Source organism: Rattus norvegicus, chromosome Y, assembly GCF_021556685.1.
Source record: "Rattus norvegicus strain SHRSP/BbbUtx chromosome Y, alternate assembly SHRSP_T2T, whole genome shotgun sequence".
Taxonomy (NCBI): Eukaryota; Metazoa; Chordata; class Mammalia; order Rodentia; family Muridae; genus Rattus; species Rattus norvegicus.
Window position 1 is genome coordinate 44,321,882 of NC_141555.1, and position 26,672 is coordinate 44,348,553.

At 35.4% G+C, this 26,672-nt stretch overlaps 1 long non-coding RNA gene across 1 annotated transcript in view; it reads left to right on the top strand.

The window, feature by feature from the left end:
- The window catches only part of LOC134484420 (uncharacterized), a 66,343-nt gene that overhangs the window by 679 nt on the left and 38,992 nt on the right, over positions 1 to 26,672 (top strand). The gene's annotated exons all lie outside the window — the stretch shown is intronic.

The window sequence follows — 26,672 nt, forward strand, 5'->3', positions numbered from 1 at the left end:
ATGTTTTACCATGATTCTTTATTCAGTCCAAACATAAAGTTCATTACATGGACTGGGAGAGGAGTGGCTTGAAGTCAAGTGAATCTTCTACTTCAGTAGGTTCATAAGAATAGAATGGAGTCTATATGGCTTCGTCATTTGTGGATTCTAAATTCTTAACTTAGATGTGCAGAATACTTGTTAAAAATCCACCAAACACCATAGCTGTACAAGGGACCAATTATATCCTTGTCATTCTGATTGCTGTGCTATGGAAACTCAGGATTTTGTTTTTGATTTCCATTTACCTGATGGCTAAGGATGTTGATATTCCTCAGTTGAGAATTCATTGTTTAGCTCTACACACACAAACACAAACACAAACACAAACACACACACACATACACACACTCTCTGTCTCTGTCTCTGTCTCTCTCTGTCTCTCTCTGTCTCTCTCTCTGTCTCTGTCTCTCTCTCTCTCTCTCTCTCTCTCTCTCTCTCTCTCTCTCTCCGAAATCAAATGTAGATAAGAGTGATGAAGCTAAGGAGTCTATGCTGCCAGTGAACTGAAAATGGACATCTTGTGGGTAGGATTTGAGAAAGGATTAGAAGAGCTAAAGGTACTTTCAACACCATAATAACAACAATGCAAAAAAAAAAAAAAAAAAAAAAAAAACCAGAGATTCCTGGTACTAAACCAATATTCAAAGACTGTACATGGACAGAACTATGGCTCCAACTGCATATGTGACAAAGGATGGTCTTGGGGTCACCAATGGAAGGAGAAGCCATTGGGTTTGACTCCAAGTTCAAGGCAATACCAGGGAGCAGTAAGGTGGGTTATAGAAGAAGGGGAGCAGAATTGGATAGGGCAATTATGGAAAAGAAACTGGGAAAGGAAATAACATATGAAATGCAAATGTAGAAATATCCAATTAAAAAAGCAATATAATTTTATAAGAAATTAAAAAAATGAAAAAAAGAAAAGAAATCTGCCAGCTAATCAAACCTATTGAGTCAGAAATCTAAAGAGTCACTGTCAGGGAATGGTATTCAGAGTAATACTAGTGGAAAGACTGAGATGATGATGTCTTAACTAGAAGCTCTTCTCTTTCAGATATCAGTGTCATAAACAAATTGCACAATAGGAATCCAAAGCATGGAGGCATTTACACTGAGCTGAGGAGATAATACTTGTCTTTCCTTTGTTTCTTTGGACCTTTTCTTCAGGGCAAAAAGAGTAAAAGCCACAAGCTCTGAGAAGAACAACTGTGCCCTTCCCAACAACTGGCATTTGTAATGAATAAATTGATTATATAAGCTCTCTTACTTACAAGAACCATATCAAGCAGGGAAGTCCAGATGATTCTGAGAAGATCGCAGCTCATGATTCCAATGTGTGGAAGGCTCAGAACAAGGCTATTTATTCAGAGAACCCACTCATTCCCTACCCAAGACTCACTGAACTTTCCCACGGACCAGATTTGAGGGTGCCTTTCCAATAGTGTCTCCTGTGACATACTGGAAAACTTTACATACTATATATCTGTAAAGCTAGAGACTTCTCTTTGCTTCATTAGTACTTACATGTTCAGAATAGAGAATGTTGGTCAGGGGCTTGGCATGGGTAAAAAAGATCTAGGAACATGGTGTGGAGGAGATTATTCAGGATAATAATTCCACTTCCACGTCCATTCCTGAGACATACAGGTCAAGCTCCTAGTTTGTCTCGGTTTCCCAAAGTCCAATATTTTCCTCCAGACGTTTAATTGAAGGAATTTTGTATTACATTTTCTTAGTGTACATTCTTTGAAAGAGGACTATATATATATATATATATATATATATATATATATATATATATTCCTGAATGTGTACTCAAAAATATTGCTTTCCAATTTTATTTTTTGCAATGATATTGCAACAAAGTGGGCCCAGCTAAAGTGTGAATATAACAATATAAATATTGTATACCTACTTCTAATGATAATCTCCCAAATCCTTATTTTATACAAAAATTAACAGACATCAATAAAGCAAAGGAGAACATAGACCCTAGAATGCGGTCCTGAATTTCTTTTAGGCTTGAAAAATTTTGCCTAGAAATTTTGTAGTTGTATTTGTGTCTTTATCCCTCCACTGGTGTCCTTCCGGGCTACAGGAGTTGGCCTCTAAATGTTCCATATCACCAATGTAAGTCACAGCTTAGGTACCCCCCATTGATTCGTGGGTACCTCCATTATCCTGGACTCTTTCTCTTCCTGGAGATTTCCCCTACCTCCTCATCTCTAAAAGTTCAAGATTTCCTTTCCTTCTCCTGACTATTGGATCATATCTCCTGTCCCTTCCCACACAGGATCCATTCTCCTCTTCCTTCCATCTCCCATCTAGTTCCTTCCCTCAATCGGCCTCCTAGACAATTTTATGCCCATTCTACATGAGACTCAATCCTATGCACTTGGGGCATTCTTCTTGTGTATCTTCTTTGTATCTATGAGCTTAGTGGAGAATGTCCTGTAGTTTACGGGTAATATTACTTATAATTGAGCAATTTCAAAAACCCTGCTGGATCATATTTTTATAGTAGTATTCAACTTTGAAAATGATAATTTAATATGTGTGAATGTCCGGAGGAACAAATTTAAGTAAAAAGAAACTTAAAACATAGATCAAATCACAGATTTTAAAAGTTGACCTAATAATAAAATTGTCTACTATCATAAAGTTTGATTATATCACAGGCAATTTTTTAAGTGGTACAATAAATTTGGCAGACAAATGATGTTTTTACCAAATAATTATGGATAATTTGACTAAGATCAAATAAGATAAATATATTATTTCCATTTTGATATCACTTGCTGGCATTTTTCCTCAAACATGATGTATATAGCATTAAACATAATGGTATTATTTTTAAATTTTAATTTTTATTTTAACCTAACCTATAAAGTAACAGGTTGTCTTATTTTATTCTTGTTGACATTCAACCTCAACCTTGATTTTTCAGTTCTTTGTTCCTTCCTGTCCTATGTCCCTCACCACTTATACTAGTCTCTCTTCATTATTCTTACATCTACATCCATATCCCACATGTTCAATATCTTCCATAGCACACTGTATAAAACCCAACTTTCTAATGTCTGCGACCTATATCAGTTAAATAAACTCAAGCCATCCACAGCTTCACATAAATACAAGTATATTAGAAGGAGATTCTATGATCTATATGAGAAAGAACACATGGTATTTGCCTTTCTGAGTCTTTGCTACCTTACTCGGTATATTTTCTAGTTACATTTATTTTCCTGAAACCATGATAGTTTAGTTTTCCTAGGGCTTAATGAAATGCCATTTCGTATATTGTCATATTCTTATGTATCTACATATCAATGAACATTCCTTACTATTCTCAATAAAACAACAATAGATTTTTTGTGAATAATGATGAGAAAGCTCAGATAGAGAAGTCAAGATTAATTACTGACAAACTAAGAAAAAAATTTCAAAGATAAAAATTTGTGGTTATGTTAACTAGATCAGTGTACATTAAGGTTAATAAAGGATGTGGTATTTATAATGTTTTAATAAAAATTAAAATTGTAGAATATTCAATACTTTAGAGAATGCTTATAAAATTGTCCATCACTAAGTGTTACTTACACTAAAAATTTAATATTTTTATAAAATATTTTGGAGATATATATATATAACCTTCAAAATAACATTAAGAAGTTACTGTCATAAAATTCAAAAACAACACCAAAGACCGGTTATATGAATTAAAAACGGACTAGAAGTTATTGAAAACCTCTCCTATTAAATTCAGAGACTTAGAAAAGAGAGCCTTTTAATAGAAAGGCACATGGCAAACAAGAAACAATAAAATCCTGAAACTATACTAAGATTGTTACTATTCATTCCTATGCGTTAAGGTTCCATCAACAAACATGGTAGATGAAGAGAAGGTATATGTCAGAAAAATTAATTCATGTTTAACATAGTAACTTTCTTCATAATACCCAAGCAGACACTTCTCTTTTTTGTTGTTTAAAAAGTATGTACAAAGCACGGCTTTTGATTATAACACTAATATTTCAAAACTATCATTAAATATGCAAAGATCTTAACACAAAACCCATAGTTTTCATAGCAACCATACAAACTTAAGAAGGAAAAGAAAACATTTTTAAGTACATAGATGTGCGTAATGAAGTCCCCACCTTACCATTACCACTGTGACCACCATTTCATTTTAACCAGGTTTAACGCAAAGGTATTCTCTGCCCCAAGAATCCAATTCTACTATATTGACATATTCAGCCATGTTCAGATAAATTTAATCACCAAGCACACCAAAGTAAGGATTTATAAAATATCCAACAGAAACATAGGAAGAAATGCTACAAATATAAATTCATACAGAATAAATAAACAAAAGGTCATTTACTTTTTGTAACACAACATCTATCCATTTTCATTGTATTGATTGGTTCTGTGTATATTCAGAAGCCAAGAAAATTGTATTTAAGCCAGGACACAATTTGTGAGTTTTAGTTCTCTCTATTATATAGACTATGAAGACTAACACTTAGATATCAATGCTTAATAGAAAGCAATTTTACATGTTGTGTCATTTAACTATTTCTCGGATTTTTTTGTATAATTGAAAAAGTATAGCTAAATCTTGTTATTTAATATTATTCCCACTCAATTTCAATATCTACTTTAACTCTGAGTAATAAGTCCAAATGGGATCTGATTACATATATTGGCCACATACGTATTTTTCTAAAAATTATAAGGCAAAGTTTTATATGCTAGAATGTACACTTTTGGGAGTACTGGAATTTAGTTCATCCTTTTTCATTACTTTTCTCTGAAAGACTATTTTTTACTAATTTGTTTCAAATTTTTAGAAGTATTGTTGTGTGTGTGTTTGTGTGTGTGAGTGTGCCTGTGTGAGTATACATACATACATATACATGTATATTTTATAATTCAAATATAATAAGACCAGAGAAAGTAGCTTGAGTGATATTGATAATTTATAGACACAGTGAATTTTTGTATATGCCGTATATATAACCTTGAAAATATTTTCTGAGTATTTTTTCAAAAGCAATTTTTAAATATGTATACTAGATCAAACATGCTAATTGCAGTTTTAGCTTTTTCCACACTAATTTTATCTCATTAGATGTCTAGAAAGAAATATATGGATCCCTGAATCATATATTAACTCCAACTGTAGGTAGAATCAATGATAGATCTTATTTTTCTCACCTTTACTTCATAAATTATATATTTAATATGCTCTATTTATATTAGAAACGTGTGCCACATTATACATATATATATGTATTTGTTGATAACTTCCTTCTGTAAACAAACATTAAGAATTAATGATTTATATACATTATTACAAAATCTAAGAACATTCAGTGTCTTCCATAATCAACTACCATAATGCATAAATATTAGAATCATTTCCTGACTGACGCTATTAACAAAAATTACTTGATGTACCATTCCTATAAACTAATTTAGATATTATCCATCTGAGTTTCTTCAAGGAAATGTCTAACTTTTAGTAAAGGGAAATATAGTAAAATTGTTACTGTCTTTGAATCACAAATGATGTCAGTATTTTTTTTTCATTCTATATTTCTTTAAATTGTAAAATACAGTTTTGTTTAAATAAGTCATAACAAAAAGGGACATATTGATTATAGACAGCAAAAGAGAGCAAATGAAATTAATGCCAAACTCTAATATTTGAGCCAATATCAGAAAAGGGGAATGATATTTTACTATTAATTTAATGAGACATAATGTCATTTTTATTTAATAATTTTCCTGAATATTTTATGTATTTTCAGTTCAAATGGTATCTCCTTTCCTCCCTCTCCCATAAACCCCCCTTCCAGCTTCTTTGAAGATGTTCCCATTTCCACCAACTCACTTCAACCTCAATGCCCTGGCATTACCCTACACTGGGGAAACAAGTCTTCACTGGATTAAAGGATTTTAATTCCAATCATGCTGGACAGTGCATTTCTCTGCCACACATGTGGCTGGAATCATTGGTTCCTCAAACTGTACTCACTAGTGGGTTGTTTAATCCCCCTAATTTCTGGTGTGGTCTTGTTGGTTGATATTGTTGTTCTTCCTGGGGTTTTGCAAATCCCTTCAGCTCATTAAGTATTTTCTCTAAAACTTCCATTGAAACCCCCATGTATAATCCAATGGTTAGCTGCAACCATCCTCATTTATATCAGTAGGGATCTGTCAGAGCCTCTCAGGAGACATCCATATCTGATTTCTATCAGCAAGGATTTGTTGGCATCAGCAATGAAGTCTGAATTGGGTGGCGGCATAGTGGATGGATCCCCACGTGGGGCAGTCTCTGGTTGACCCTTTCTTCAGTCCCTGTTTGACTCTTTATCATTGTATTTCCTCCCATGAATATTTTGTTCCTTCTTCTTAGAAACAATGTAGCATCCACATTTTCGTCTTCTTTTAGCTTGGGCTTCATATGACCTGTGGATTCTTTCTTATGAATTCCACACTTTTGGGTTGATACACACTTCCAATTAGTTTATATTATTTGTGTTATTACCTCACACAGAATGAAAATTTCTAATTCCATCCTAAGAATTTTATGCAAACATTGTTTTTGATAGCTTAGAATACAGGGTGTAAATATACCACATTTCCTTTATCCATTTCTTTGTTGAGGGACATCTGGGTTCTTTTCAGCTTCTGGCAAATATATGTATATATGTATATATGTATATATGTATATATGTATATATGTGTGTGTGTGTGTGTGTTTATACATACAATTTATGTGTGAGTATGTATGCAGATATATATATATATATATATATATATATATATATATATATATATATATATAGTTGCTTTCCACATATAGCATCATGTGTCCTTGTTATATGTTGGAGCATCTTTTGGGAAAATACCCAAGAAGTGGTATTGCAGGATCCTCATGTAGAACAAATTTTGTTAGAAAATTCCAGATTGATTTCCAGAGTGGTTATAACAGCTTGCAATCCCACCAACATTGGAGGAGTGTTCCTCTTTCTCCACACCCTTTTAAGTATCATTTGTCTACTGAATTTGTTTTTATCTTAGCCATTCTGATTGGTGTGCTGTGGAATCTCAGGGTTTTTTTTTTTTTTTTTTTGTTTTGTTTTGTTTTGTTTGTTTTGTTTGATTTGTTTTTTTGTTTTTTTTTTTTTTTTTGATTTCCATTTACCCGATGGCTAAGGATGTTGATATTCCTCAGTTAAGAATTCATTGTTTAGCTCACACAATTTTGATAGGACTATTTGATTCCCTGTAACATAATTCATTGAGTCTTTGTATAGATTGAATTTAGCCCTCTATCAATTGGAGGATTGAAAAAGATCTTTTCTTAATCGGTTGGTTGCTTCTTTTTGCTAATGACAGTGCCCTTTGCCTTACAAAAGCTTTACAATTTTATGAAGTTCCATTTGTCAAATCTTTATCTTAGAGCATAAGCCATTGGTTTTATATTCAGGAAATTTCCCCAGTGCCCAAGTGTACAAGACTCTTTGACATTTTTCTTCTACTAGGGTTAGGTTATATGGTTTTATGTGGAGACCCTTGATCCACTTTTACTTGAGCTTTGTATGCGGTGATAAGAATTGATTGATATCACTTCTTCTACATGCTAATTTCCAGTCAAACCAGCACTATTTGTTGAAAATGCTATGTTTTTTCCATTGGATGATTTTGGCTCCTTTGTCAAATACCAAGTTCCTGTTGTGTGCCTTCATTTCTGGGTCTTCAATTCTATTCCATTGATCTGGGTATTTGTCTCTGTATCATAACCATTAAATTTTTATCATTATTTTTCTGTTACACAGTTTGAGGTAAGGTATAGTGATTCCCAAAGAAGGAAAAGATCTTTACCAATCCTGCAAAAGATAGAGTCCTTATATCCAAAATATACAAAGAACTCAAGAAATTAGACCGCATTGAGACAAATAGCCCTATTAAAAAACGGGGTCAGAGCTAAACAAAGAATTCACAGCTGGGGAATGCCGAATGGCTGAGAAACACCTAAAGAAATGTTCAACATCTTTAGTCATAGGGGAAATGCAAATCAAAACAACCCTGAGGTTTCACCTCACACCAGTGAGAATAGCTAAGATCAAAAACTCAGGTGATAGCAGATGCTGGCGAGGATGCGGAGAAAGAGGAACACTCCTCCATTGTTGGTGGGATTGCAGACTGGTAAACCATTCTGGAAATCAGTCTGGAGGTTCCTCAGAAAACTGGACATTGAACTGCCTTAGGATCCAGCTCTACCTCTCTTGGGCATATAACCAAAAGATGCCCCCAGCATATGAAAAAGACACGTGCTCCACTATGTTTATAGCAGCCTTATTTATAATAGCCAGAAACTGGAAAGAACCCAGATGCCCTTCAACAGAGGAATGGATACAGAAGATATGGTACATCTACACAATGGAATATTACTCATCTATCAATAACATTGCCTTTATGAAATTCATAGGCAAATTGATGGAACTGGAAAATATCAAGCTGAGTGATGTAACCCAATCACAAAAAAAAAAAAAAAAAACACACATGGTATGCACTCATTAATATGTTGCTATTAGCCTAAATGCTTGAATTACCCAAGAGGCCTAGAACACATGAAATTCAAGACTGATGATCAAAATGTGAATGCTTCACTCCTTCTTTAAAATGGGAATAAGAGTACCCTTGGCAGGGAAGAGAGAGGCAACATAAAAACAGAGACAGAAGGAACACCCATTCAGAGCCTGCCCCACATGTGGCCCGTACATATACAGCTACTCAATTAGACAAGATGGATGAAGCAAAGAAGTTCAGGTGGACAGGAGGCAGATGTAGATATCTGCTGAGAGACACAGCCAGAATATAGCAAATACAGAGGTGAATGCCAGCAGCAAAGCACTGAACTGAGAACAGGAAACCCGTTGAAGGAATCAGAGAAATAACTGGAAAACTTGCAGGAGCTCAAGACCCCATATGAACAACAATGCCAAGCAACCAGAGCTTCCAGGGACTAACCCACTACCTAAAGACTATGCATGGACTGACCCTGAACTCTGACCTCATAGGTAGCATTGAATATCCTAGTAAGATCACTCGTGGAAAGGGAAGTTAGCCCTTGTTCCTGCTAAGACTGAACCCTAGTGAACGTGATTGTAGGGGGGAGTGTGGCAATGGGGTGAGGATGGGGAGGGGAATACCCATAAAGAAGGGGAGGTGGAGGGGTTGGGGTATGTTGGCCTGGAAACCGGGAAAGGGAATAATACTCAAAATGTAAATAAGAAATACTCAAGTTAATTTAAAAAAAAGAAATGAAAGGATCCAGTGTTAGAAATATGCACAAAAAATTAAGCGAAAGACTACAAAAATTTGGAAGGGAGATGAGATGCGGGCAGGTCTAGGAGGAGCAGGAGGGATTGTGGGTGCACTTGATCAGAGCACATTGTATTACATGTACGGAATGTTCCACAAATGAAAAGCAAACCTTCCCATCCTTTTGATATCCTTATGCTGTGTTACAATGCAAGGCTTTCAAGAGGAACACAGATCAGATATCAGCTCCTGCTTCTTCTTTTACGGGTGTCCTTGTGGTGAATAAATTTTACAAGCAGAAAAAAAATAAAGAAGTTCTTTTCTTGTTGAGGATAGTTTTCTCTGTCATGGGGTTTTTGTTTTTTCAAATGAGTTTTCAAATTGCTCTTTCTAACTGTATGAAGAAGTGAGTTGGAATTGTGATAGCAATTGCCTTGAATATGTTGATTGCTTTTGGCAAGTTGGCCATTTTTGCAATATTAACTCTACCAATCCATAAGCATGGAAAATCTTTCCATCTGAGATTTTCTTCAATTTTTTTCTTCACAGACTTGAAGTACTTGTCATAAAGATCTTTTACTTGCTTGGTTGAAGTGACACTGAGGTATTTTTTATTATTTGTGACTAATGTGGAAGTTGTCATATCCCTAATTTCTTCTCAACCTGTTTATCCTTGAAGTAGAGGAAGTGTAATGATTTGTTTGCGTTAATTTTATATCCAGGGACTTTACTGAAGGTGTTTTTGGCTGAAAGAGTTTTCTGGTTGAATTTTTGGGGTCACTAAAATATACTATCATATCATATACAAATCATGATATTTTCAATTCTTGAATTCCCTTTGATCTCCTTTGGTTGTCTAATTTCTGTGAATAAGATTTCTAATGCTATATTAAAAAAGTAAGTGGAGATTGGGCAACCGTTTCTATTCCCAGATATTTGTTGAATTGCTTCAAGGTTCTCTCCATTTATGTTGATGTTGGGTACTTTTTTTGTAATATTGTTTTTACTATGTTTATGTATGGACCTTGAATTTATTATATGTACCAAATCTTTTAACATGAAGAGGTATTGATTGTTTTCATTCTTTGTCACCATCTAACAAGATGATCATTTGTTCCCCCACCCTGTGAGTTTGTTTAAATAATTGATTTTTCTACATGCTGACCTCCAGTTGATCCAACACCGTTTCTTGAAAATTCTGTCCTTTTTCCATTAAATGGTTTTAGCACATTTTTCAAAGATAAAGTGACCATAGGTTTTTGCATTCATTTCTGGATCTCCAGGCTTGGATATCTGGTAAAACTTTCAATTACCATGGATGGAGAAACCAAGATACTCCATGACAAAGCCAAACTTACAAAACATCTTTGAACAAATCTAACTCTACATAGGAGAGTAGATGGACACTTCCAACACAAGGAAGGAAACTACACCTAGGAAAAATTTGGGAATTAATCTTTCAACAAACCCAAAAGATGATAGCCACACAAACGTAATTCCATTCCTAACAATAAAAATAACAAGAAAAAACAATAAATTTTATTTAATATCTCTTATCATCAATGGACTTAGTTCTCCAATAAGAAGATATAAACTAAGGGATTGGATAAATAAAGTGGACCGAACATTTTGCTGCATACAGGAAACACACCTTACTTATATAGACAGTCACTATCTCAAGGTAAAAGGCTGGAGAGAAATTCCAAGCAAATGGTCCCAAGAAACAAAACAGAAATAGCCTTTCTTACATTGAATAAAATTGACGTTCAACCAAAGATATCAAAAATGATAAGGAAGGACAAAATAATTGTCAAAGAAAAAATAATACTAAGATGAACTATCAATTTTGAACAACTATGTTTCAAATGCTAGGGCACCTAAATTCACCAAAAGAAACATCACTAAGACTCAAAGCATATATTGGCGCCAACACAATAATAGTGGGAGACTTCAATACCCAAGTTCATCAATTGACCGTTTGTGGAAAATGAAACTAAATTGATACAGTGAAAATAACAGAAATAATCATCCAAATGGATTTAGCAGATATTTAAAGAACATTTCATCCTAAACTACAGAATATACCTTTTTTTTTGCACCTAAAAGTAACTTCTCCAAACTTACCATATACTCTGTCACTAAACAGGTCCCTATAGATACCAGAATACTGAAATAATCCCATGCACCCTATCAGATTATCATGGACTAGTGCTGGTCTTCAATACTTTCTTATTTTTATATTTGTTTTTATTATCAATATTCGCTTAATGTGGTATTTTTGAAACACCAGCTTTCTTGATAGTTTGGCACTATGAAATCTAGGTTGGGTTTAGCCTAGTAGTAATCCTTCCATTTTGCCTCTATAGTAGCAAGAGAGAGAGCTCCATTCCATTCTTGGATATATTCTACATTTTGAGTGAACATTTTGGGCACACTGCGCATTTAATGGTTTTCATCTTTTCTTAAATATATATTATTATTATCTCATCTTACAAATTTGTAGTTTGATAATTACATTTTAATATCATGGTTCCTGAATGGATCTTTTGATCTCATTTTGTTTATATGTTATCTCCATTTTAAATGGATTTTCCTTTGTGAATATTTTCTGTCTTTAAGTATGTTTTTGTCTTTATGTGATTTTATTATTGTTTATCAATGAAAAAATGCAATTTATTTACACCAGCAGCCTTACAGGAATGGGAACACAAGAGTTAGTTAGATATTTGTATAATATGGGTTACTTATTAAAAAATAAAAATCTCTGAAACAAAGGACAGTGATGAATTTCACACTATCCTCCCCCAATGTTCCCAGCATACAATAATTCCCAGTAATGGCCTGAGGTCATGTGCTGTTGGGAATAGTTGATGGAAGAATAAACCCACAAACCACAGAATATTTAAAGAAAAACTTTCTTCCATACACACAGATACATAATAGTATTACAGGGAGGTCAATACAATTAATTGAAGAAGATGAGAAGAGGAATGTTGTGAGGACAAGGAAAGAATTTAAACCACTGTCAACTATACAATGGTGAACATTTGTTCCCAAAAAGTGGTTTGTGTGCCAGAACAATAACAGCTGGACTGGACCCACCTTTTATCTACACAGAGTGTGGAGCTATGGTCCTATTGGAAACAATGAAGACAGAACCCAAAACAATAGCAAAAGGAGGAATTAATATAAGCAATCCGGTGATGCAAACTACCAAAGACATGTTTATGTTCCAACCAGAAATCGCAGGAAAACTAAAGTCATATTTGAGCGCCCCATCTAAAGACAAGAGTGAGCGAGCCATGGCCTTTCTCCCTTTCATATTTTTCAAGTACTTTACAGAAACAAGAATCTCAGACTGCTTTGTCCATGATTTATGAAAGGGTTTTCTAGGCGTCATGTATTAAGAAATCATTTAAAAGTATTTTTAGCTCCTGACACGGTTTTATTAAAGTTCTCAAACTTCTTGGACTAAGATTCCAAAGTGTAACTAGGCCAACCCTGAGCTGTAAAACTATGACAAGGCAACAATAACAGATATTTTCATGGCCCAAGCACTATAGCACTGTACTATTGAGTAGAGTGATCCAAATTAATTCAAACAGCTCAAGAGAGAAGCAGAAAAAGGTTAGAAAAGTGATGAAGAATCAACACCTTGCTTGTGTATGCCAGCAATTATGGTTCTGCAGTAAGTCCTAAGAGGCAGTATCCAAGTAGCAAGGGGAGGAAAGGACTAAGGACAAGACAGGGAGAAAAACTAGCATGGCACATATATGGAAGAGAAAAACTGAAAATGTCCTGTAATTTAAAAAAAAAGATTTTTTCATTATTTTCTCATTCCAATCAAAAGAGACATCCATGAATGATTCTCCTCTAAGGCTTCCATAAAAGAGGTAAAACGAAAAAGAACATAAACATTGAAAGTTTGAAAATAAAACAAAAGAAAAAGAACTTGTGTACGTTTCAGAGCAGGAAGACTGAAAAATGCACTAAATCTGGTCAAGATGAAACGTAGAGTGGGAAGCAGGAATTAGAATTAAGAGCTGCAAGAGATAGGCAGGTGAGCAGTGACAGGAACATGGCCAGGCCTGAGAGATAAGGCTGGATCTTTACAGGGACACAGAATGAGGTAAGAAAACATTTCAAATAAAGCAGCACCTTTCCTTTCTGCTCACCTCAGTAATCCCATCCTCTAATATCCCCCATTGAAGGACTAAAATAGAAGAGTTGTGGTATGTATGTCACTCACTTCCCATTTACTTTTAACCCTGCCTCCAAAGTCAGGAAATCCAAACTTTCTAACTTCCAAGAACAAAAATACAGCCCCAGGTATAAGGAGGTCCTGAGGGCCAAATGACAAACTGCAGTTAGTGAGAGTAGAGAATATGGAGATGTCTCATTCAACATAGCAGAAGTGTGACGGCCCAAGCTAAGAAAGGAAAAGGCAACCATATCAGGTAAACAAGGTCTGCTTCTCATAACATTAAACTCATTTATATTATTATTTCCTTATAAAAGAAATACTTTATTTGGGCTTATAAACCAGAATATCAGAGTCAGTGATTGATGATATCAGAGCAAAGATATACAGGCAGAGGTTGCTGACCATAAGCGGAATGTGGAGAAAACTAGATTGAAATAGCTTCAATCCTTTGAAACTTCAAAGCCTACCCCGAACAACATACCTCCTGCAACAAGGACATACCACCTAGTGAGGTTACAATTTTTGGGCATTTACATTATTCTTAACTACACTTAGTCAAATCAATTCCCAGCTCAATCTTCATTTTGAATGAAGCTGATTTTCCTGCAAAGTGGCTCTACCATCTTCTCTTCCTAATATTGGCTTTCATCATGGGGATAATAGATGATTCTGGATGCATAGGGGATGTTTTTATTCCTATATATCACTCCATATACGTACTATATGTGTACTGACATTTCAATGAGTTTCATTTGGAGAAGGTATAAATGGTTTAGCTTATATATAGGCTTTCAACCTCTATTAACATCTTTTAGAAAATATCAAATATCCATTCTTGGTTAATAATTTCTTCTCTCATATGATAAAAAAATAAAATTTTACTCTAATCAAAATAATTCTCTATTATTTTAATATTGAAAGATACAGAAGAATATTAAGATAATGTGGAATATTAAATCAGCTGATCTGCATGTTCATTAATTAAGAACAACTAGAATCATTGATATATTTTTGGAACATAATATAGTAACAAATACAAAAGCATTGAATAAATAGTGGCAGAAGACGAGTGTCATCATCTAAAATGTACCTTACCTTCAGATCCAGTGTTTTCTTTCATGTAGCAAGAATTCAATTAACCTACTCTTCCTCAGTATTTTTCAAACTCTCATTGACTCTAATTTCAAAGCTGTATCCTATAACTAGCATGATTGTTAAATTTCAAACCAAGTACAGTGCATGTGTCAATCATTTTCGGCCTTTCCTTATTTGTGTTTTATTCTGTTCCCAAAGGCCATGTTGTGTTGAAGTTATGAAGAATTTCTTGCTCCTTTGATGAAAATTTTCTGAAAGCATAGATTATTCATATTTGTAAAATACTGTTGATATGTTTAATAGTACTGGATATTATAGTTAAAATCATCTGGATTAGGAATTTTTGCATGTATATCATAACACACTAAAATACTAAAGATTAAAAGTAGAAGAGCTAGAATTTATCACATGTTTTTACTCTTCTAGGGTTTGTAAATTTACAAAATCTGAAAAATGACTTCTTTCTGTGAAATTCACATTCATGAGCTATTAAATTCTAATCAAAGAGTGTGTCAGCATCAATAAACTTGGATTAAATTATAATTGCAATACAAAATGTTTGTAGTAAGTATATGGGCAAATAATTTGTCTGAATATACTAAATAAGCATGTAATATAATCATAGGTTTGCTCTTCATTAAATAAGTACTCCCATTTATAACTTAAAAAATACAGATATTAAAGTAAGTTTTGTTATATAACAGCTAATAATGGTCTTAGTAATGGATTAAATCACCAAACAATGAACAGTAAGTAGGAATGTCTAGTGAGTTAGAGGTTCTTTCAAGCATCTTCAAGGGGCTAAAATAAATTCCTTTGTAATTCTCCTAAATCCACTTATCATGAAATATTCCACATCAGAGTAAATAACACCAACATCTTTTCTTTTGCTCAAAAAAAGACATTGGCTTTCTTTTCTTCCTGCCCACACCACACTCATTCTTCTACCAAACACAACAATTTCCAACATAGCTCTCTGATATGACTCTTTTTCATTATCACTGACAGTACTTCCAGATAGACTTCAAAAACATCCTTAAAATTATTCTCTGTATCATCTCATAATACATAAGTAACCAGAGTCCCTTCTATATACATTGTGAGTTAAACAAACTTATTTAAAACTGTTCAATTATTTCTAAGACATTTACAGTAAATAAAAATTATATGTCTAATACTGTTCCTATATTCCCATATGAGACATTGCCTAAGCTTCAGCTTTATTTGGACCGCTCTTCTATCTCTTAGTCAATACAAACTACTATCATATTTACTTTTTGGAAATGTCAAGCTCTTTGTCCTTTTATCATCCTTCTATTTACTGTGATTTTGCCCAAAATATAGATCAACTATATTTCATCTAATCTAACTTAAATGTCACTTCCTTATGACAATCTCCATGACCATATTTTTAAAATAGATTCTTCAACTACTTGCATACTATCAACTGTAACAGACTGATTTATGGATTCATTTCTTTCTTTTTCTTGAACTATAATGCAATTTTTATAAAAGAAAGTTCATAATACATTTTATTCATTCCTAATCTATACCACTATTATGGACCTGATACAGTAATGGAGACTTATTATTTATTACATGATTCAGTAAGTTTCAAAAATAAACTTTATACTATTCTTCATTTTAATAAATATGCATCCCATTCATTGGTTAGTCCAACATGTAGTAATTATGTGAATTCTTCAATATATTACAATTCAATGACCTAGTTGACATTGCCTATATATCTTAATTTGTCACAGATAGTCTGTGTCATATTCAACACAATACTGTGTTCACTGAGCAATTATCTCATCTGGCAATATATTTGACATGAAAGAATGAGATCCCATGAGGAAATAGATGGACTTCCAGGAGTGCTGACACACTCAAGAGCACAGGAGAGACTTCTTCTTCTCAGAGGTAACTTCCTGGAGTGCTCAGAACCCACGAATGGAGGTGTAGTCTGTTACAGCATACTTTTGTTTCTATCTATTCCATATAGCTGAACCTGATCCACAGCTCTTGGTACACAAAAAACTCCTAACCCAAAACATCCGGGAAATCCCAGACAAAATGACAAGATAAAACCTAAGGATAATAGGTATAGTAGAGAATGAAGACTCCCACTTTGAAGGGTCAGTAAATATCTTCAACAAAATTATAGTAGAAACCTTCCCTAACCTAAAGAAAGAGACAACCTTACACGTACAAAATTCAAAGAGAACTCCCAAAAATTTGGAGCAGAAAATAAATTTCTTCCATCACATAATAGTTAAAATATAAAGTACACAAAACAAAGAAAAAATATTAAAACCAGTAAGGGAAAAAAGGTTGAGTTACATAAAAAGGGAGACCAACCAGTATTCCACACTTCTTAAAATAGACTATGAAAGCTATCAGGTCCTGGGCATATATCACACAGATCATAAATGAACACAAATGTCATCCCAGGCTGCTATAAAACCTCTCAACTACCATAGATGGAGATTCCAAGATATGCCATGACAAGAGCAAATTTACACAATATCTTTCCACAAATCCAGTCCTACAAAAGATGAAAGATGGAAAATTCCAGTACAAGGCAGGAAACTACACCCAGAAAAAGAAAGAACCTAATCTACTTTTAAAACACAAAAGAAGATAATGTAGGTAGCCACAGAAACATAATTCGACATCTAACAAGAAAAATAATAGACAAATCCAATCATTTGTCTCTGATATCATTAAACATCAAAGGACTCAAATGCCCCTGAAACGACATACACTAGAAATCAACTGCCCTGGAATAGAAACACTTTATTCTTCCTCTGTCTGCAATGGAGGGGTCAGAGATAGCTATCTGATGGAACAAGATCTAGAATTGACCTTGTGACTGAGGAGTGTCTCAAACAGTCAGCCTCTGCTGTAGTGTACCTGAGACTGAATCCTTGTCAACATGAATCCATAGGAGACTCTCACTTTGTTCGTGGCTGACTCAGGTATACCATTCAACTATAATAAAGACCAGAACTTGTTCCTCAAACCTTATTGCATAGCCAATACAACTTTGACCACCAAAAAATCTCCAAGAACAATGGATTGACGTCCCATGGCCAATGAATAAAAGTTCCACCCTGGATCCAAGGCCACTTATCTAAGATACTCACCAGAAAGGTAAATATCCCTCACACCCATACCTGTGCTTCTAATAGTAAGTTTAAAAAAGGATTAGAGACAGTGACTTCACACAAGATTTCAGAATAAACCTCAGATTGCTGTCACGTCTGTAGTGTAGTCCTTGGAGATAAGAATTTTCTGGAGTTCTCTGAAAATATAGAGGCCTGGAGTGATGGGATCATTGTTTTTTATAGAAGGTAATCATGGATAGTCCCCTACTATCAAACCAGATTAAGACTTTTCTCCTTTCAAAAACATTGATATTTTTTATAGGCCTTAGAGTTACCCATTTGACAAAATGGTCTCTCAGAACCATCCCTTCTGCTTGGGGCCCATGGGATATTTTACCTCGGACCAAGGAGCATTGATCCCTCTGGTGAAGGTTCACTGAAATCCAAAAGGAGGGAGCAAATCCTGGAATCTTATGCTACTTCCTTGAGTAAAGTCACATGATATGTTGTGAAGTCATCAGTCTGGTGCTCATTTCGTTTTGGTTGAATATACTTTTAGGGGGCAATCATGCTTAGGACACCTCAACTTTTCATGAATCATGTAATCTATATTCAGGCTCTTGCATATTCAGCTAAAGATGTGGATATGCTAGACTGTGAGGTATCATTAGAAGATGATGCAATGCTAGGACCTCCTGAGCTATTGTAAGCATTTTAATTTTTTCTCAAATACAAGGGGAATATGAATACTCTAATCAATTCTCCTGCTACAGGGGCATCAGCAACTCATCTTTACTTGGTGGTACTCATCCATTCTTTCTTTGATTAAGGAGGCATCATGTGTTATCCCTGAAGGAAAGGTTACTTCAGATCATTCTAGTTTGTCCAAAGTAGGTTTAGATATTAATTTAGGGTGAGGAAACCCACACTAGTTCCTGATATTATGGACTGTGCAACAGATGTTTCCTAATTTTTCCCAGGTTTCTCCTTCAGTTCAAGGTAAACTTGGGTTTCAATTGGGATGCAATGAAGAGCCCCTGAAAAACATATTCTGCAAAGTAAGATGAATATATTCTACTTTCTTTGAATAAGAAAATCTAGCAATACCCTGTAAGTTGAAAGGGGCTTAATACAAATTATTTTGATGAAGAACATACAGAGAAGGAAATGAAATGAAATCTCACACAGTTTTTTTTTTCTTAAGGAAACTTTAAATTAATATCCCCTGACAATGGTTTCTTCCGAGAATCCACTTCTATCCATAGGATCTCAGTTCTATTCTTCTAAGAGGTCTTAATGTTTCCTTTCTTACCTGGGTGGCCAGGCATAGATAAATGTTTGAAGGAATGGAAGACCACGTGGACATGATGTCCTCAGACATGTCAGTGCAAATCTGAGCCCTAACCTAAGTTCTGCCTTTAAGGTTTTTCACATAAAATGGAGCAGTTTCATCTTTGTTGTCGATGATTATCCTGCTTCTGAACAGCTTGTGCAAAACATAAATCCAGATATTACCACCCAATATGTAAGAGCAAATTCCCTAATTTCTGGCCAGCACGCCTCAGAGTACCCCGACACATAGTTATTCTGGACTGTGAAAACAGTTGCACTTGACTGCCTTCTTCCAGTACCCAAGGTAAACTTTTGCCTGAAGGATTCTGTGACCTTCTCACTCTTCCCCATCCTCCTAAAATGTTCTCTCTGAATAATGGGCCCTTGACTTTCCAACAAAGTAGTCGTATCCCTAACTGATTAAACATATTTTCAAAAGTGACTCCTTCTATAATCCAATGACTCTGTTCCACTCCGGTTTGAATTCCCAGAGTCGTAGTTTAGAATCAGAGTATATAACCCTTGCAAACTGCAATAAGACAAATCAATAGAAATGTAATAATTTCAACATTTCTGCTTAGATCTTAACAGCTGAACAAACCAGAAGAATTAACCTAGCCAAAAAAAATTATCCAAAGCCTTTGGCAGAAGAAATATGTTCCTGTCTTTTCTCTCCTGCATTAACAGAAATTATGAATATATAAACCTCTGAATGAGAATTTGAAACTTATGATTACGGCTGGAAACTTTATCCACTGTATAAGGTACCAGGAAGCTTTTCTCTTGACAGAAGTGTGTATGACACCTATATACACTATGCCTGAAGAAGTTTCTCTTCATTTTCAATAGGGCTTTAGAGTTTTCCTCTCTTACATGGGGTTCACTTTACCCAGTGTTAACTTACTCCTTCTGATTATATTGTAGAGCATGTCAGTACTCGCCTAAGTATAGCATTGCCCTAGACCCTTTATGATAAAGGGGCTTAAAACCTGTTTGAAGCCTTACATGGGCCTTTTATTTTCCTATACCCATCAAATGGTGTTGTCTTTTCTCCTTAAAGGTCTGCCAGACCTAGGGAGTGTTATACCTCGCATCCTACATGAAAGACCATCTAGCATTCGTTGTCTTTCCAGTAGGATTGTGGGCCAATTGTCTACTTCAATCCACTAAGTCGATTTTAGACCCTCAGCTTCTGCGAATGGGGGCTAGGGAAATGAAATTCTATTGAAAGGGCTCTAAAAATTATTCTCAGTGCACATCAATTGTCTCAGAACTCCTCCCTGTGTACTATGTGAATTTTGGAGTACCTGTGGAACTAAAGAATTACTAGAGCTGCCCTTCGGCCCCTGCCACTCAACACCCCTATAAAGAAAGTTTGCTTAAAACTAACCTCTTTATTTAATGTATTCATACAACACATATGCAAATAATGGTATCTTATATTTCGCTGCTTCTAAATCCTAGTTCAGAAGACACAAAGCTAAATTGACTCTTATACCATGTGCCTTAAAGTAGGTCATCAAAATATTCCTATATTTTATTCACATATGTTTGCAGCTGAACACATCCTTGAAGAAACATCACCGCTTCCTGAACCACTTATACTTTTGTTGTGACCATTGCCTGGACTAAAAGATATATATGTATACATATAGGGAACATACTTAGAAGTTACTGAAACAGAGTCAGAACATTCCTCCAAGGCCCAGTGTAGCCGATAACCTTCCCCTGCTGACCATGGGTGAAGTTGATAATTCTTTTCTTCAAAATTTGACTAGGGTCCTCCACATTGTGAACCAATACATTCAGGATTTCACTTTAGCTAAAGATCTTCTCAGAACTTCCCATTCTGTAAATCTGTTCTCAGAAATCTCCTGTTCTGAGATACATCCTAGACTCATTCCTCTTTGAAGAGGCCCTGAGAACTACCCTGAATGATGATGTGACTCCTTCCCCATCAGTGTGGCCTTGGATCTTGCTCACCTCTTGATGGTGTACACTGCCTTTGACCAAATGAAACTCAAACATTGCTTTATTCACAAGGTGACATGAGACATGCTTTTTCAAATAATAGTGTGCCAAAGCTTGTATTCTAAAGCAGTCCCTCATGACTTTGAATTACCTCACATGGATATACTCTAAATAATAGAGAATCAAGGCTTTTACCTTTTACCATGGTGGATAGGGAAATATGTTCTTCCATCGGGTTTGAGGTCCCAGGTCCTATATATAGAATCATTGATTGATTCCAATCAAGCCAATCACTAGAAATCAAGAGCACCCTTTGTTGCTACCCATATATGGATATATTAAGACAAACTGAATGAGCAACAGATCCAGAGACAGTCATCCAAGCTGTTTATAAAAGGCTTGGGTTGTTACCTAAACTTCCCCAGATTTAATACAAGATGTAAAATTTCAACCAACTAAAGAAGTATAGAAATTGAAGGGCATTGTTGGAGAAAATCCTTCACCAAATCAGGTTACAATGACATCCATGTGTCACAGGATGTTTCATGCTACCAACCCCAACTCCAAGGGTTTTCTAACACATACCATTGCACAATCAGATCTCAAAGTTTTCTCTTTCTTAAAGGCGTCGAGATCTTCCTTTTTCCCTCAGTTACCTAAGTCATTGAACAGAATGTCAGACCTCCCTCCTACAACTGAGCCTACTCTACTCATTCCCTGGTTGCCTTATGTCTTCTCAAGTACTCATATAAAGGAAAGACCCCCAAATTTTGATTATTTGAAAGTGGGCAGAAGTCACTTCACTTCTGACTAAAGAGGCCCCATGGTCTCATGGCATACCTCTGTAGAAGCCAGAATCAGATTCAATAACATGTAGTTCAATGTAGTACAAAATGGGACCTTCAACCACAAAAACTATAGGCAGTCAGTTCATGGCCAAGGGTGTATATGCTATGGAATAATGCTCACGAGATATGTCAGGTTTGGCTCCTAAGGGCAAGTCTCATTGATTCCATCTATACTTGTGAGGAGTTTCAGTTGTAGCCTCTAGCTCTGGAAGTCCCAAGAGCATCACTTAATTACAAGGACATCTTATACCTGATTTAAACTCATTTTACTTAAGTGCCAATCTTGACCAAGATTACCAGGCAATCCTGATTGCGATTTTGCAGTGGGACATCATAAGATACTTGTTGTAGATCAGAGGGCAGAGTATAGAAAGCTAAAATTAACATATATGCAATCTTACTACAGATGGTTGTCAGAAATGCAATTTTTCCATCTCTCATTTATGGATGTGTACACATGTACACTTATACTTATATATATCATATGCACATATATACATCACACACACACACACACACACATATATATATATATATATATACACACACATTATACATAATATATATACATCATATGTATACATTTATACATCTTATTTATACACATATGATATATATACATTTATACATCATATATATATATACATATACATATATATATATATGTATATATATATATATGTATATGTATATGTATCGATGGAGCATCAGAGTTCAGATAATCACTTACCCTGATGGAAGAGCATGCTAATGGAAACTGGAAAGAATAATCGGAAGAAAATTAAGCAATACCATACTGTTTTCCCACCACCACAGGTGAGCTAGAATTTTCCCTTCTTCACAGTTAGGTGACTAGATCTTTGTAATTGGTTAAAAATGGCCAGGCACTTTCTTGTTTAGCAAAGCAGTTCAGGATGACTCCATAAGTTGCAGTTATGAACACAGGTTACTAAAACTGCACCTATTTCCTAGCCATCTCAACACCATCCCCTTTAGATGAAGGGGAATCAGCACTTCACTTTGATTGGTGGCCTTCAGGTCTTTATTTTTTGACAAATAATACTTTACACCATCCCCTTCTGTATAAGATCTGTTATAAGAAGGACTGGAGTTTACTATTGAGATCTCAGATTTTTTTTTTTTTTTGCCCAAGAGGACCAAGATTAAAGAGTCCTTAGAGCATACTCAATCTTCTAATAGGGAGCTTTAGATCAAGTATAACCCTCTAATAGGGAGCTTTAGATCATGTTCATCTAATAATGGCCACTAAATAAATATAGGTTTGGCCAAAGGTACTTCACCTAATTATGATCTGTGTTAGCAAATCGTGAAACTTTCATTATCTCTCCTATATACCATCCTTCATGCTTATACCCATGTCGTTGATGATTAGCTTCAAGAGGACTTAGAGACTGAAAATCATGACTGCTGAATAATACTAATGCTTGGACCCCGGTTAAAGCCTACCATGGTGTAACTGAAGATGTGAATATGTAAAGTAGCCCTAGCTTTCCTGCTCAATTTAGGCTTGAAAACTCCCTGATCCTAAAATAGGTTTGTCACTTTAAGCAGATTCTACGTCTTCTTTAATATTCTACTCTTAAACATCATTACTTTAAATCACCAATTTATGTCCACTATATATCAAATGTATATTCTGTATATAAGTGTCTGCTATCTGTCTTATAAGACTGACAGTTCCTGAGATCATCTCTGGCACCCAGGTCTAAAACTCCACTTCTAGTCAAAAAGGTCCTCAGTAGCTAACCTATTTGACAAAGAATGATTCTGAACCATTCTACTTTTGGTGAAAGATGGCACAAAATTTACACTTAACTGTGTCTCATATTCAAAACTTCCTCTAGGAAGGACATCAGAATGATACCTTTTGCTCCAGTTGTTCTCAAATTCACATCTTCTGTCCAAGGGGTCTGTAAAGGTCATCATTTCAAAGAAGAGATTCAGTGTCTCTCCTTTTCCCTATGGGAGTATCAACACTCCACAACTACTCAAAGTATTTCAAGTTTTTTCTCTGTATAGTGGGCAAGAACACTTTCACCAAAGGACAACATTGGCCTGAAATATCTTCTTTTGCCCAAGGGGTACTCATGCCTGCACTCTCTATTGGCCATCTTCAGCACTTCTTCTCTTGATTTTGTGAGCCTGCTACATCCCAACTGTCTAGGACTACATACAAACTTCTTCCTGCTAAAGGTATTCTGAGACATTCCTCCATGGAAGAAAGGGGTTTTTATCTTTTCTTGTCTGACAAAAGTCTTCAAAGACCAAAGACAACTGTTGGAATAAAATGCAACCTATAGGACTGATGCAAGAATTACTACCTGGACTTTCAAATGGCATGAAAATATATGGACATTCTAAATACTGAAAAAGAATAGGAAGCTGATCAAGCAATACTGGATCTTCCTCTGCTCCACGAGGTACTTACATTTTCTCCAGCATGAAATGGTCTTTCTTATTATTTTAAAATAATTTTACAGAGATTTTACAGTTCTAACAAACAGGTATAGAATATCTCCTTTGCACATTTTCTCAGAAATCCCGGTGATGTCCACGGTGCAATAACAAATTTTTCCCATGAAGTCTTGCATATTACCTTTTTGAGGACTGACACAACAGTCCTACTTCTGTTCAAGTTCCCTACCTCCACCATCTTACCCAGTAAGATTTAGACTTATACAATTAAGAAGACTCCAGGAGGCCAAGGAATTACCACAGATTCCCCATATGCCAAATGTATTTCCTCTCTTAAATTTCTAAGTTTATTGTCCTGGGAAACACTGTTCTGACCGAAGAGATCTCAGAGAAATCTGGACTGAGTTCTCAAACAAGAGTCTAAAAGCAAGCATAAATCCGACTACTGTCTTCATTGTGTTCCCTTACACAGAGATGTCATTTCACATGCAGAGGAATGTGTAGATGGATATATATTTGAATAAGACACTGAACCCAACACTACTCCATTAGAGCCTTGTACAAGACTTCTAAGACTGTTGACTGCCTACCATGGACATTCAAATGTGTATTCTTTACTGTGATTTCCAGTTTGGAGTTGCTGAAGTAGTGTTTGGCTGGAATGTTCTATAATTTTCAAGGTATCAATCAACCTTCAACTTCTGCTCAGTAGTGCTCCAGACATAAGAGGAAGAGAAGCTATGCACATTCCATACAGTCTAGGGGAGATCCTTTTTCACCCTTCTACTTTAGAACATCAAAAATCTATTACATTTTCCTAGAGGGACAGCAACAATTCCTCTCCTGCACACAAGGAAATTAGATATGCTTCCACCTATTCAAAGGAATCTGAGTATCCTCTTTTCATTTATTTGATTTTTTAATTTAAATTTCAAATATACCCTTTCTTGGTTTCCTACTTATAAGACATCTATCTGCTCTCCCTCCCCTTCTTCGATAATGGAGTTCCCATCCACATCATCCACCCGTCTAGACTTTCTGACCTTCCTTACACTGGGAGTCCAAATTTGGAAGGACTAAGAGTTTTTCCTCCCCTTTGTGCCCAAAAAGGCCATCCTGTGCTACATATACATCTACAGCCATGAGTCAATCCTTGTATATACTTTGGGTGATGCTTTACTCCCTGGGACCTATCATTGTTGGGCATTGCTGTCCTATGAGGCTGCAAGCCCCTTCAGGTCTTTCAATCGCTTCTGTAATTCCTCCAACAGGTGTTCCAATGTCAGATTAATGTTTTGCTGCTAGCATTCAAATATGAATTTGACCTGTTCTGGCTGTGTCTCTCAGGAGACAGCTATATCCAGTTCCAGTCAGCATGCACTTCTTAACTTCAACAATCTTATATAATTTGGTGACTGTATAAATGTATATGGGCCACAGGTGGGGCATGAATTCCTTCAGTCTCTGCTTCTACCTGTGCCTCCACATACCCTCCTGTGAATGTTTTTTGTTCCCCCTTTTAAGAAGGAGTGAAGCTTCCATACTTTGATTATTCTTCTTGAACATCATGTGGTCTGTGGATTATATCTTGAGGAATTCGAACTTTTGGGCTAAAATCCACTTATCAGAGATTGCATACTATGTGACCTTTTCTGTGATTGGGTTACCTCACTCAGGGTGACGCTTTCTAGGTTAATCCATTTGCCTATGCGTTTCATGAATTCATTGTTTTTAATGCGGAATAGTAGAACATTGTACAGATGTATCACATTTTATGTATCCATTCGTCAGTTGAAGACCATCTGGATTCTTTCCAGTTCCTGGCTACTATAAATAATACTGCTATGAGCATAGTGGAGCATGAGTCTTTGTTGAATGTTGCACCATCTTTTGGGTCTATGCAGAGTACAGGTAGAGCTGGGTCCTCAGTTAGGGCATTATCCAATTTTCCCAGGAAACTTCAGAATGATTTCCAGAGTTATCGTACAGGTTTGCAATCCCTCCAATAATGGAACAGTGTTTTTCTTTCTCCATAACCTCACCAACATCTGTTGTCACCTGAGTTTTTGACCTTAGCCATTCTGACTGGTGTGAGGTGGAACCTCAGGAGTGTTTTTATTTTTATTTCCTTGATGACTAAGGATGTTGAGCATTTCTTGACATACTTCTCAGCTATTTGTTATTCCTTAGTTGAGAATTCTCTGTTTAGCTCTGTACCCCATTTTTCATAGGATTGTATGGCTCTCTGGTGTCTAACTTCTTGAGTTCTTTGTACATTTTCGATATTAGCTC